Source organism: Ambystoma mexicanum, chromosome 1p (assembly GCF_040938575.1).
Source record: "Ambystoma mexicanum isolate Mex_15411 chromosome 1p, UKY_AmexF1_1, whole genome shotgun sequence".
Classification (NCBI taxonomy): domain Eukaryota; kingdom Metazoa; phylum Chordata; class Amphibia; order Caudata; family Ambystomatidae; genus Ambystoma; species Ambystoma mexicanum.
In genome coordinates, this window is record NC_090921.1 from 109050252 (window position 1) to 109062395 (window position 12144).

At 48.5% G+C, this 12144-nt stretch overlaps 1 protein-coding gene across 2 annotated transcripts in view; it reads right to left on the reverse strand.

Annotated features, from left to right (window-relative positions):
- The window catches only part of NLGN2 (neuroligin 2), a 602146-nt gene extending 590516 nt beyond the window's left edge, over positions 1–11630 (reverse strand). The window contains exon 1 of one of the 2 annotated variants that reach the window (XM_069644426.1): positions 10593–11630. The gene's annotated coding sequence lies outside the window, so the exon portion shown is untranslated. The remainder of the gene's footprint in view (positions 1–10592) is intronic. The other variant, XM_069644417.1, reaches the window with a different exon arrangement.
- Between the last annotated feature and the right edge of the window lie 514 nt (positions 11631–12144).

Consider the following 12144-nt stretch of genomic DNA (forward strand, 5'->3'; position numbering starts at 1 on the left):
CAAGAAAGCAACTCCGTGTCCTGACAGAGAACCTCAAGACAGAGCCCCGCCCGCTCTCCCCCACTGCCACTCATATCAGCAGGGGGAGGGGTCTGCTGCCCCCCCTCCGCGCGCCTCAGCTGCTGCAGGAGAAGTTGTCAGAGCTGCTGCTGCTGACTCCTGGGATTTGGGGCGAATAGGAGGCTATTTTTTGCCTGCAGGTGTAAATTTATTCCGCGGATCAGCGCGGTGCCGGGTGCCGTCAGCGTGCATGCGTGCACTGCGCTTGTTAATTCACGCCCCAACCTCGAAATGCACTCGCATTAATCGGGCCGCTGATTCAGGTAACCACCCCCTCCCCCGCACGAAGAAAATTCACGTACAGAACTGCTTCCGCTCCACATCCCCTCGTCTCCGTCCGAAGAGTGCTTCTTGATGGGGTCGCCATCCTTTGAGTGACTCGAGGTGCCTCTCCCCCCACCCCCTTGCCCACACTGCATGCCGCACACGCAATCTGTGGGGTCATTGTGCAGTAGCACAAGACAACTGTAATGTCCTCTTTCTGTATCCTCCATCTTAAGGGAGGGCACAGTCCTCTCTCCATGGCGAGCGCCAAAGTTGCCCCTACAAAATGCCCACCTGGCAGTTGGCACTGATGAGAAGAAGCCTGGTGCGTCGTCTGGTGGTTTCTGATGGCTGTGGAGTGTGACGTGGTATCCGAGTGCGAGAGCAGTGTGTTTCTCTATGCGAGTGCCTTGTACAGGGCACACGTTGAGGGCGCATGGTGCCCGGACACTATTTTTTCCCCGAGGGCAGACACTGGTGGCCGGCCCCCTGTCTGTTTTCCTGGAATTAAGAAAAATAATAACTTGCTACACAGACTTCAAATGAAAAGTGCAGTGGCCAGGAGTCGAACCCGTGTCACGAGGCCGAAAAGTGCCACATTTTATACTTAACCAGAAACCACAGGCAAATGTGTTATCTGGGCAAATGCGCATTTGTCCTGTGAACTTTCTACAATTGGTAAGGACAAGCTGAAGGAAATGGGCGTGTTAGGAAATGCCCACTTCCTCTGACGTCATTTCCTATCACCAATGTCATAGCCCGCCACTTTTGTGCATATGTTTAAAACTCCATGGTACAGGTGTTTGTGGATGGTTGAGTGGCACTTTGGTATGGGTCAATGAGTTTGTGGCGCTGGCACTTGTGTCAGCGAATACAACAGTCACTCGGGACGCGGGAGTGACCATATGCGCATGTCACTTTTGTGTGGCTGTTTCGTGTAAGCGCTGGCACTGGAATATGCAAGATTGAGACAGCTCGCGTGCCATTGGTGTCTATATACTTTACTCGGTCTCTAAGGGAGTTGCAATTGCTGCCTCCTTGTGCGTAGAAGCGAGTGTCACGCGTGATGTCGCACGCTGGAGTAGCCATGCGGTTGGGTGTGCTTGAGGCGCTTGTGCATATGTCTGGAAGGGAGGGAGCCTGTTAATCAGACTGAGGGGCCCCTGTTTCTGGGTGCAGGTTGTGATATGGTTGAATCCGACCTCCGGTGTGTTCCGGGAGGTTGAATCGCACTTGCAAACTTTCTCACGCGCTCAATTAGGAGCTCAAGGAATACACGTCTTACCGCATTGTTGTGTCGCGCCGGAATAATCTCTTCCGGGCGACACTGCCTTTATTTCTGCCCTGATCACATGGCGCAGGTCTCCCCTTGCTCACGTGATCGGGGCTGGTTGGACTGCACCACACAGGTGAGTGGCACACGTGTGTGCATGCGACGGGGGCTTGTGACTGTGAACACACGAGTCACACCGACCTGTTTGCCTTAGTTTAAGAGGGAGGTATTTTAGAATGTGCCCCATATCAACTTTAGTGGCACGCGCGTCTGCGGCTAATTAAGAGACACATTTGTGTATGTGTGGTTTAGTGGCACTTGCCTCTATGAACAAGTGAGTGGCGAACTCGAACAGGCCTACTGGGCCGTAGGGCAATGCTCGTAGGGGCGGCCCAGCATGCTAGTGTAGTCTGCGGGCCAGTTTATTTGGCCAAAGTGGGCTAGTTTGATGACTTACTTAGCCGTGCCACTGGTAGATTTCTTTAAAGTGCTCTATTTGCAACACATTTACTTTAGGTAGTATGCTAACAGTTTGCCACGAAAAGATGTGTCATTTGCTGTTGGATCACTTTTTCTTGGTGCTGGGCCAAAGTTTGTGGGACGTGTGTCTCTATGTATATGTCTATGTTTATAAGCTGGTTACACTTCTGTCTCTCTGTGCAAATGAGTGGCACTTAAGCATCTATGTATACATGAGTGGCACTTGTGTCTGTCCATAAGTGGGTTACAGTTCTGTCTCTCTGTACAAGTGAGTGGCACTTAAGCCTCTATGTATATGCGAGTGGCACTTGTGTCTCTCCATAAGCGGGTTGCACTTCTGTATCTCTGTACAAGTGAGTGGCACTTAAGCCTCTATGTATAAGTGAATGGCACTTGTGACTGTCCACAAGTTAGAAGATCCATAAATTAGCCATTGTAACACATACAGGTATCCTTCATATTGCACTTTGATGATGCTTCGAGGGAGCCCATTATAGAACTTAGAAGATATATAGCAAGACTATAAGAGTAGCCTGTCCATTGCATTTAGAGATTCCTATGATCCCGAGATCTCATGGTAGCGTGTCTGCCACGCCCATAAAATGTACTAAGTTTGCCGGTCTACAGCGCTTAGAAAACTTTGCGGGATGCCGGTCCATAGTGTCTAAAAGAGCATAGGAGGGTAGATTCTCTTTTCACACAGACAACCAGATCACAAAGCAAGATCAAAGATAAGCTCCATCTGAGCTTAAGGTAAAAGTATAAACGCACGACATGGGTGGACATCTGCCGGAGGCACGGCTATGCATCCATGCACTTCAGAATGGTGCTATGACTACGACAAAATTTGTCTAGCTGGACATGTAATCGTTTCACCCTTAGACCAGATTAACCTCAACACCTCTGCCATTTGAATACAGCGACAACCTATGACAACTATCGGTCTAGCTGAGCACACATTGAGTCTCTTGGACCAGCGCTCTGTCGTGACCTCCCTCAGCACCCGTCCACATGCCTGACCTCTTGGGTTGCTTTACTGGAGCCCGGCCAGCCCACCGAATTCCTAATCTTGTCCAAATGCACACACGCACTCTAAGCCTTTTCTGAGAATGTTCCCATACTTGACTTCGGTCACTGAGGGCACTCCTACCACAAAGCGTGTTGAGGCCATACAAATGGCGCTATATAAATGATAACTACAATACAATAAGTGAGTTGCACCTCTGTCTCTCTGTACACGTGAGTGGCAATTGTGTTTGTATTTATAAGTGGGTGGCACTTAAGCTTCTATGCATGTTTGACACATGTGCTTGTATGTGCAAGTGATTTCCACTACTGTCTCAGTAGAAGTGAGTTGCACTTAAGCTTGTATGTATAACTGAGTGGTACTTGGGTCTGTTCATAAGTGAATGCACTTCTCTCTTCATACATGTGAGTGGCAATGGTATCTATAAGTGGGTAGCACTTATGACTCCATGTATGTGTGACACTGGTGCTTGTACATATAAGTGATTTCCACTTCTGTATCTAAGTACAAGTGAGTAGTACTTTGGCTTGTATGCATAAGTTATTGAGTGGCACTTTGGCCCTTATGTATACATGATCAGCACCTGTGTTCGTTTATAAGTGGGCACCCTTTGACCAGAATAACCCCAAACCTGTCCTGGAAAATGAGTCACCGATTCGTGACCGAATTGTTTCTTATTTCATCCAATTCACTCCAGTGGATTTTGCGCTTCGGCTTGATAACATTTTGACTTTTTCTCCATGGAAAAATGAATGCGAGGTGGCCGAAAACAGTGTGTTTTTGCTTTCTTAATAACTTTTTCAGTTTTAAGGAATCTTTCACATCATTTCTAGTCTGGGGGTGTCCCGTGACAGACGTTTTGTTTGGAAAATATCACCTAAATCCATCATTCAGGTCAAAAGTTAATAGCAATAGAATTTGGATTCCTATAGCTCATGCCACTCACCTTAACTATAGTGTGTCGTCGACCACACTATTATATATACACACATATATAGGATAGTCTATTTGAGCCAGGTCACACACTGCACAACGCCACCCAGTGGCCATCACTGGAAGTTCACCTCCAGTTCTAAGCCACATCAGCAAGGCATTGTGGGTATGCAAATTAGCCCAAATGGAAGCCCTTTACTCCAGAAAATGATGTTTGCCTTAGTGGGCCCTGCTACTTTAAACACAGCTTAATCATCCCCAGACAGACAACCGCATACCTCGTTTCACCCTTATTAGGGAACATCAGTCAGTGCAGCAAACCCACAATTACTTTGTGAGGGAGAGAGAGCGACTGTGCGAAATGTGACCCAGACTCGAGCCTACGAGTGTCGTTTACACATTAAAGCAGCACTGCTGAAGGGTGAAAGTTAAAACAAACTTCAAGCAATCATCAACTCCATCCCAATTATCCTTTCTAAGACCACCTGACAAGCGAGTTAACACGCTACAAGTACCGATTCATAAACTACAGGAGTGAGAGTGGTTCTTGTTGGTTAAGACCTCCCTCCTTGTACCAATAGAAAGACATAATATAGGACCTGGAGAGGTAGGAGGAGAGATATGCCTGTGTTTCCGTCTCAATTCTTTTTTGGATTTTAGGGTCAACCCAAGCACTCTCGCTCAACTAGGCCCTGGCTCATCCATGAATTCTCTGGCTCTGTTCGTGTTTGAATTTTGTGTTTGTGTGTCTCTAAGCCTATTTGTGAGTGTTTTGTGTGTTTGTAGGGAATGTCTGTTTGTTGGTATGTGAATGTTTTGCATCTATGCATTTTTACCGGTTTTGGCAAGTGTCCAAGAGGTTTCAGATGGGTTTTTGAGTGTTGTGTTTCTGGGTATTGTGCATGCTTTTTTGCACATTTAGTCAGATTTGGGGTTGTGACTGTGTCTGAGGGGTGTGCGCCCATCTGAATGACATCTGTGTGTGTGGTATGTTTGTTTTTGTGGCTGCATGTGAGTACACTGCATATATGCGTGTCCGTTTGCATGTGGAATGTGTGCGTAGTCTGATGTTCACATGGAATGTGTGTGTGTGGTCCGTATGGGTGTGGTGGTTGTGCGTACATATGTTGGGGAATGGTGTACTCATCTGTATGTGACGGATGTGTGCCTGCGTGTGATTATTCGTATCAGTGCACATGTGGCTGTATTTGAATGGGAGCACTTCTCGAAACTGAAAGATTGAAGCGTAGCTGTTCATTGCCCCAGAGCACTTGCTTGCTATTGGGAAGTGGCAGCACTTCCGCATTGGATGTATTGCAGTCATCATGCTGAGAAGTGCTGATAGGTTTGCAGTGAAAGTAGGGCATGCCTGAGGAAAAGTGTTTTACTATTGCACCCTTGCTAAATCAGCCAGGTACCCGCCCACTGCAAGTGTCGCCGCCCTGCTGAGAAGTGCTGGTACTTGCCCACTGAAAGCATTGGGGGTCATTATAAGTTTGCCGGTCTGGAAAAAGTGCTGGTAAATGTTGTGGTCATTTTGTGACCGGCACGGCCAAGAGTTGGAGGTAAATCAGGGCCGCGATGGCACAAAACAGCTGGGGTTTCCAACACCAGTACCGCCGTTGCCGGCACCTGGAATATCCTGGTGATACCACGCACCAGTAACGTTGGGTCCATTTCCCGGTATCCTGCCGGTGACAGACGCGCCAGCAGATTTCCACTGAAAGCAGTCCACCCGTGTTGGGAGAGTAAGTGCTGGTACTTTCCCGGTGAAAGCATTGTACCACTACTGGGGCATGCCGGCGGACTCCAGATGCAGGTATTGCACCTGAAAGGAAGCCCCGGAAGTCCTCCCACTGAAAGCAGTGCACATCTGTCATGACAGGCTGGAAAGGAGAAGGGAAGCAGCCCTTGATGAGAAGTTCCAGCACTGCCCTGCTAAAACTACAGCCGCACTGCAAAGAAGTGCTGCCACTGCATCACTGCATCCCTGCTGGGAAGGGCCAGAACTGCCCTGCTAGAACTACAACCGCACTGCAAAGAAGTGCTGCCACTGCATCACTGCAGCCCTGCTGGGAAGGGCCAGCACAGCCCTGCTAAAACTACAGCCGCACTGCAAAGCAGTGCTGCCACTGCATCACTGCTGGGAAGGGGCAGGTGCTGCCACTGCATCACTGCAAGTGCCAGCACTGCCCTACTAAAACTACAGCCGCACTGCAAAGAAGTGCTGCCACTGCATCACTGCAGCCCTGCTAGCACTGCATCACTGCAGCCCTGCTGGGAAGTGCCTTTGCTCCCGCTTTAAGAATAATGCACCGCCATCGAGAAGGGGTGCTACCCTTCGGTGCAGGTACTCCGTGCCAGATACGACTGCCCATTTCCAACACTGCTTCTGAGCAGAATCTGTCTGTGTGTGCCAGTGTGTCCTCTATATGTGCTTATGTGTATTAAAATATGTGCTTATGAACGTGTGCGTGCATTTGTGTGTGAGCCTGTGTGCATCTCTATGGGTTTGTGAGTAATGTGTGTTAGGTGCTGTGTTTGCGCATGTGAATTGAGTGTTTCGGTACGAGTCTAGAAGTGTGAGTTGTGGATGGGTCTGTACGTACTTACAAATGGTGTGTCTGTGTGTGCGTTCTGATGAGTGGTGTACAGATCTGTATGTACATCGGTGTGAGCAGTTTGCGTGTGAGTATGTGCATCTGCAGGTGCTTGTGAATCTGGTTGTGTCTGTATGTGCTTGTGAGGGGTGGGTAGTGTGCATCTCTGAGCTTATAAGTGATGTGTGTGCGTGTGTGTGTGTAGCTGTATCTACCTGCAAGTATGAAGTGTATGTATCTGTATGTTTATGTGAAAGTGAGTGGTGTGTTTATCAAAGGGTGTGTTTGAAGTGTGTGTTTCTGCCTCTGTTTCTAAGCATTCGAGTTGTGTGCATCTGTGTGTGTGCTTGTTTGTGGGCTGTGCTATTGTGTCCTTGTGAGTGGTGTATTGGTATGTGTTTTTAAATGCTTGGGGGTTATTCAGTATACACTTCTGAGAGTATGTGCATGTACGCGTGAGTGTATGTGTAAATGCGTGAGTCTTGGGGGTTATTCAGTATACACTTCTGAGAGTATGTGCATGTACGCGTGAGTGTATGTGTAAATGCTTGCGAGTCTTGGGAGTTTATCAGTATACACTTCTAAGAGTATGTGCATGTACGCGTGAGTGTATGTGTAAATGCGTGAGTCTTGGGGGTTATTCAGTATACACTTCTGAGAGTATGTGCATGTACGCGTGAGTGTATGTGTAAATGCTTGTGAATCTTGGGGGTTATTCAGTATACACTTCTGAGAGTATGTGCATGTACGCGTGAGTGTATGTGTAAATGCTTGTGAATCTTGGGGGTTATTCAGTATACACTTCTGAGAGTATGTGCATGTACGCGTGAGTGTATGTGTAAATGCTTGTGAATCTTGGGGGTTATTCAGTATACACTTCTGAGAGTATGTGCATGTACGCGTGAGTGTATGTGTAAATGCTTGTGAATCTTGGGGGTTATTCAGTATACACTTCTGAGAGTATGTGCATGTACGCGTGAGAGTATGTGCATGTACGCGTGAGTGTATGTGTAAATGCTTGCGAGTCTTGGGAGTTTATCGGTATACAATTCTGAGAGTATGTGCATGTACGCGTGAGTGTATGTGTAAATGCGTGAGTCTTGGGGGTTATTCAGTATACACTTCTGAGAGTATAAATGCTTGTGAATCTTGGGGGTTATTCAGTATACACTTCTGAGAGTATGTGCATGTACGCGTGAGTGTATGTGTAAATGCTTGTGAATCTTGGGGGTTATTCAGTATACACTTCTGAGAGTATGTGCATGTACGCGTGAGTGTATGTGTAAATGCTTGTGAATATTGGGGGTTATTCAGTATACACTTCTGAGAGTATGTGCATGTACGCGTGAGTGTATGTGTAAATGCTTGTGAATCTTGGGGGTTATTCAGTGTACACTTCTGAGAGTATGTGCATGTACGCGTGAGTGTATGTGTAAATGCTTGTGAATCTTGGGGGTTATTCAGTATACACTTCTGAGAGTATGTGCATGTACGCGTGAGTGTATGTGTAAATGCTTGCGAGTCTTGGGAGTTTATCGGTATACACTTCTGAGAGTATGTGCATGTACGCGTGAGTGTATGTGTAAATGCTTGCGAGTCTTGGGAGTTATTCAGTATACACTTCTGAGAGTATAAATGCTTGTGAATCTTGGGGGTTATTCAGTATACACTTCTGAGAGTATATGCATGTACGCGTGAGTGTATGTGTAAATGCCTGTGAATCTTGGGGGTTATTCAGTACACAATTCTGAGAGTATGTGCATGTACGCGTGAGTGTATGTGTAAATGCTTGTGAATCTTGGGGGTTATTCAGTATACACTTCTGAGAGTATGTGCATGTACGCGTGAGTGTATGTGTAAATGCTTGTGAATCTTGGGGGTTATTCAGTATACACTTCTGAGAGTATGTGCATGTACGCGTGAGTGTATGTGTAAATGCTTGTGAATCTTGGGGGTTATTCAGTATACACTTCTGAGAGTATGTGCATGTACGCGTGAGTGTATGTGTAAATGCTTGTGAATCCTGAGGGTTATTCAGTACTTACTTCTGAGAGTATGTGCATGTACGCGTGAGTGTATGTGTAAATGCTTGTGAATCCTGGGGGTTATTCAGTACTTACTTCTGAGAGTATGTGCATGTACGCGTGAGTGTATGTGTAAATGCTTGCGAGTCTTTCGAGTTTATCGGTATACACTTCTGAGAGTATGTGCATGTACGCGTGAGTGTATGTGTAAATGCTTGTGAATCCTGGGGGTTATTCAGTACTTACTTCTGAGAGTATGTGCATGTACGCGTGAGTGTATGTGTAAATGCTTGTGAATCCTGGGGGTTATTCAGTACTTACTTCTGAGAGTATGTGCATGTACGCGTGAGTGTATGTGTAAATGCTTGCGAGTCTTGGGAGTTTATCGGTATACACTTCTGAGAGTATGTGCATGTACGCGTGAGTGTATGTGTAAATGCGTGAGTCTTGGGGGTTATTCAGTATACACTTCTGAGAGTATAAATGCTTGTGAATCTTGGGGGTTATTCAGTATACACTTCTGAGAGTATGTGCATGTACGTGTGAGTGTACGTGTAAATGCTTGTGAATCTTGGGGGTTATTCAGTATACACACTCACGAGTATGTGTAAATGCTTGTGAGTTTATGCTCATGCACTTCTGATGTCTTTGCGTGCACTTGTGAGCATTCCGAGTGTATGTGTAAATACATGCTAGCCAGCGGTGTATGAGGTTGCGAGTGTTTATGTATGCACTTGAGTGGTGTGTTGTGTGTGTGTGTATGTATGTTTGCACCTCTATGGGCTTGTACATGTTATGCGCGAGGTTTCTCTGAGTATTTGTGCACCCTTGCGAGTGGCGTATTGTATGTGCTTCTGAGTGTAAGTACTGTGAGTAACTTTATTTGCCTGAGTGTGACATACCACACCAGCTTTTTGTGAGTGTATCATGATGTGTGTGTGTGTGTGTGTCGGTATGTGCATTTGTGTGTTGTATGTGCTTGTGAGTAGTATGTGTGTACCGCTATGATCTTGTGAGTGTATGGGTTTATGAGTGAGCAGTGTGTGTGTGTCGGTATGTGCATTTGAGTGTTGTATGTGCTTGTGAGTAGTATGTGTGTACCGCTATGATATTGTGAGTGTATGGGTGTATGAGTGAGCAGTGTGTGTGTGTGTGTCGGTATGTGCATTTGAGTGTTGTATGTGCTTGTGAGCCTCGTGAGAGCATCTCTGTGGCCTTGTGTATAGCCCGAGTGTCTCTGGGTGTGCTAATAAGCAGTGTGTCTATCTGTGTTTGCACCGCTATGGTTTGCTAGTGCGATACATGTGTGCGTGCGTTTTTTGAGTGGTTGGTGTGTGTGTAGGTGCGTTTCTCTGCGAGTGATTGTCAGTTGTGTGAACGCACCTGGCCTGGTAAGGCCATATCCTAAGAGGGTATGGGCTGAGTGCTGAGTGTCGCTTGTGTTAAGGAGCGCGATTGGCTTCTGAATCTGCTTTGGAGTACCGGGGGTGTATGTGTGGCGAGTGGGTGCGTCTGCCCGTACTTGCCCGTACTTGCGCGTGCTGCCTCTGAGTGGCAAGCCGGGGTGTGGGGGCTACATGCATGCCACATACACCGTTATACCAGGATCAATGCACGGACGTCTTTCTAGCAGGAAATTAAGTCACTGCAGTTCATTCAATGGACCTGGGGCTACTGACAGCAAGGGGGGGTGAGGGGGTGCAGTCTAGCAGGGGTTGGTGGGGAACGCCATGCGGGGGTAGTTGGGCAACCACAGCCCCCTGCAACCCATAAAGGCCAGTGGGGGGTGGGGGGCAGATTCCCAGGAGGAGAAACATGTCTGAGCTGCACACAGGAAGGAGGACAGGGGAGCTCTCGGATGGCTCTCGCCTGGCACCCAGCAACAGAGCGCCCATTAGCTCAGCCCCAGCCCCCCTCCAGCCGGCATTTACCTTCCTGGGCATCCGTCCACTGCGGGCTCCGGGCGATGTCGACAGCAAATCAAAAAAATGCAAATGTGAAAAATAAACCGGGCAAAAAAATAAAATAGGATTTTCTGTTCAGGTTTTTTCCTCTCGTGCAGGATGCTTGCGGGGGGATTGGCCTCTCCCCTCTTGCGGCCCTGGTCACGGGCTCAGGCGCCCGACGTTGGCATGATGTTGGCACGCGTCCTCCGGGGTGGGCACAGCGCGGCACGGCCTTTTCTCGAGGCCGACCCTAAAAAGTAGCGGGCGGCCAGAGAGCCAGCGTTCCCCGGGCATCGCGAGTCTTCCGCGTCGCCGCCGCCGCGCGCCCCCCCTCAAGCCCTCGCCTTCGCCGCCACATACAGGGGGGAACGTGGGGGGGGGGGGGTGTAGATTCCAAAAGACGCCCCCCTTCTTCAGCCCGCTGCCAGGAAGCGGTGGGGGCCTGGATCCTTATATATGATATATAGAGGGAGCAGTGGTTTTCTATATCAATGTCGCCTTAATGGAGTCATCATTGCTGATTAATTAAAAAAAAAATAGAAATCCCAGAAATCTACTCCTCAGGCAGCCAATCGGGCGACGGAAAAAAACCCAAACAGATCCTTTCAGAACAGGTGGAAAAGGACAGGTCGAGAACCGCTGATTCGTCCAGGCGACGGCAGGGGAAGAAATGAAAACGAGGCGTCGAAGGAGCCCCCCAATCCTTGGCCGCTCTTCAGTCTTCAGGCAGGGAAATCTGACATTTGCCGATCTGATAAAAAAAGAAGAAAAAAGGTGGGGGCTTCTATCGGCAAGAGGGGGGCAGGTGCTTGGTTCCCTCGATTAGGGGGGGCGACCACCGCATCCCGTGTCCCTCCATCACCGCTCCACCCCTGGGCATCTCTCCTGCCCCCCCTGCCGGGCTCCCCAAAAGAGAGAGAGAGAGAGCGTTCGGGAGCCCCCCTTTTTTTCTCCCTGCACATCCGATGAGAATTGAGTCGGTTTCGCGTTCGCGCGCGCGCGCCCCCCCTTTCTCCACCAGCACCTTACACACTCGCCAGCACTCCCCTCCCACCCGCAGACCCCGCATCACGCAGTGACGACATGGCAGCCGCGGCCCCTTTAAAGCGCCAGCGCCCCTGAAATGGATGCGATTTCCGATTTATTATTAATCCGCGTCTTGATCGGCTGCCTTCCGCTCCCGGGCCTCGCTCGTCGTTTAGATTCTGCGCAAAATCCCATGCGTGGGTTATATATTCCCGCCTCTTCTCCCCCCATGAATAAAAGGAGTGGACCTTTAATTATGCGCGCGGCCCTCCTGGAACACAACATGTTCTGTAGAGGCTGATAATGGTGGCTTGCATGTTGGATGCAGGCACAGACATCAGCATTTTCTGCTGCAAACCTGCGGCTTCATAGCACAGACCCCAGGGTCTAATTTTACTCACCTGGCTTGGACTAATTCAGCCGTGTCGATAAGATGAAAGTTGGAGTCTGCCCGATTCATGGAATTATTTGCGTGTAGAGAGGGGCTTTGTGTTCAGAGTAGCGCGCACAT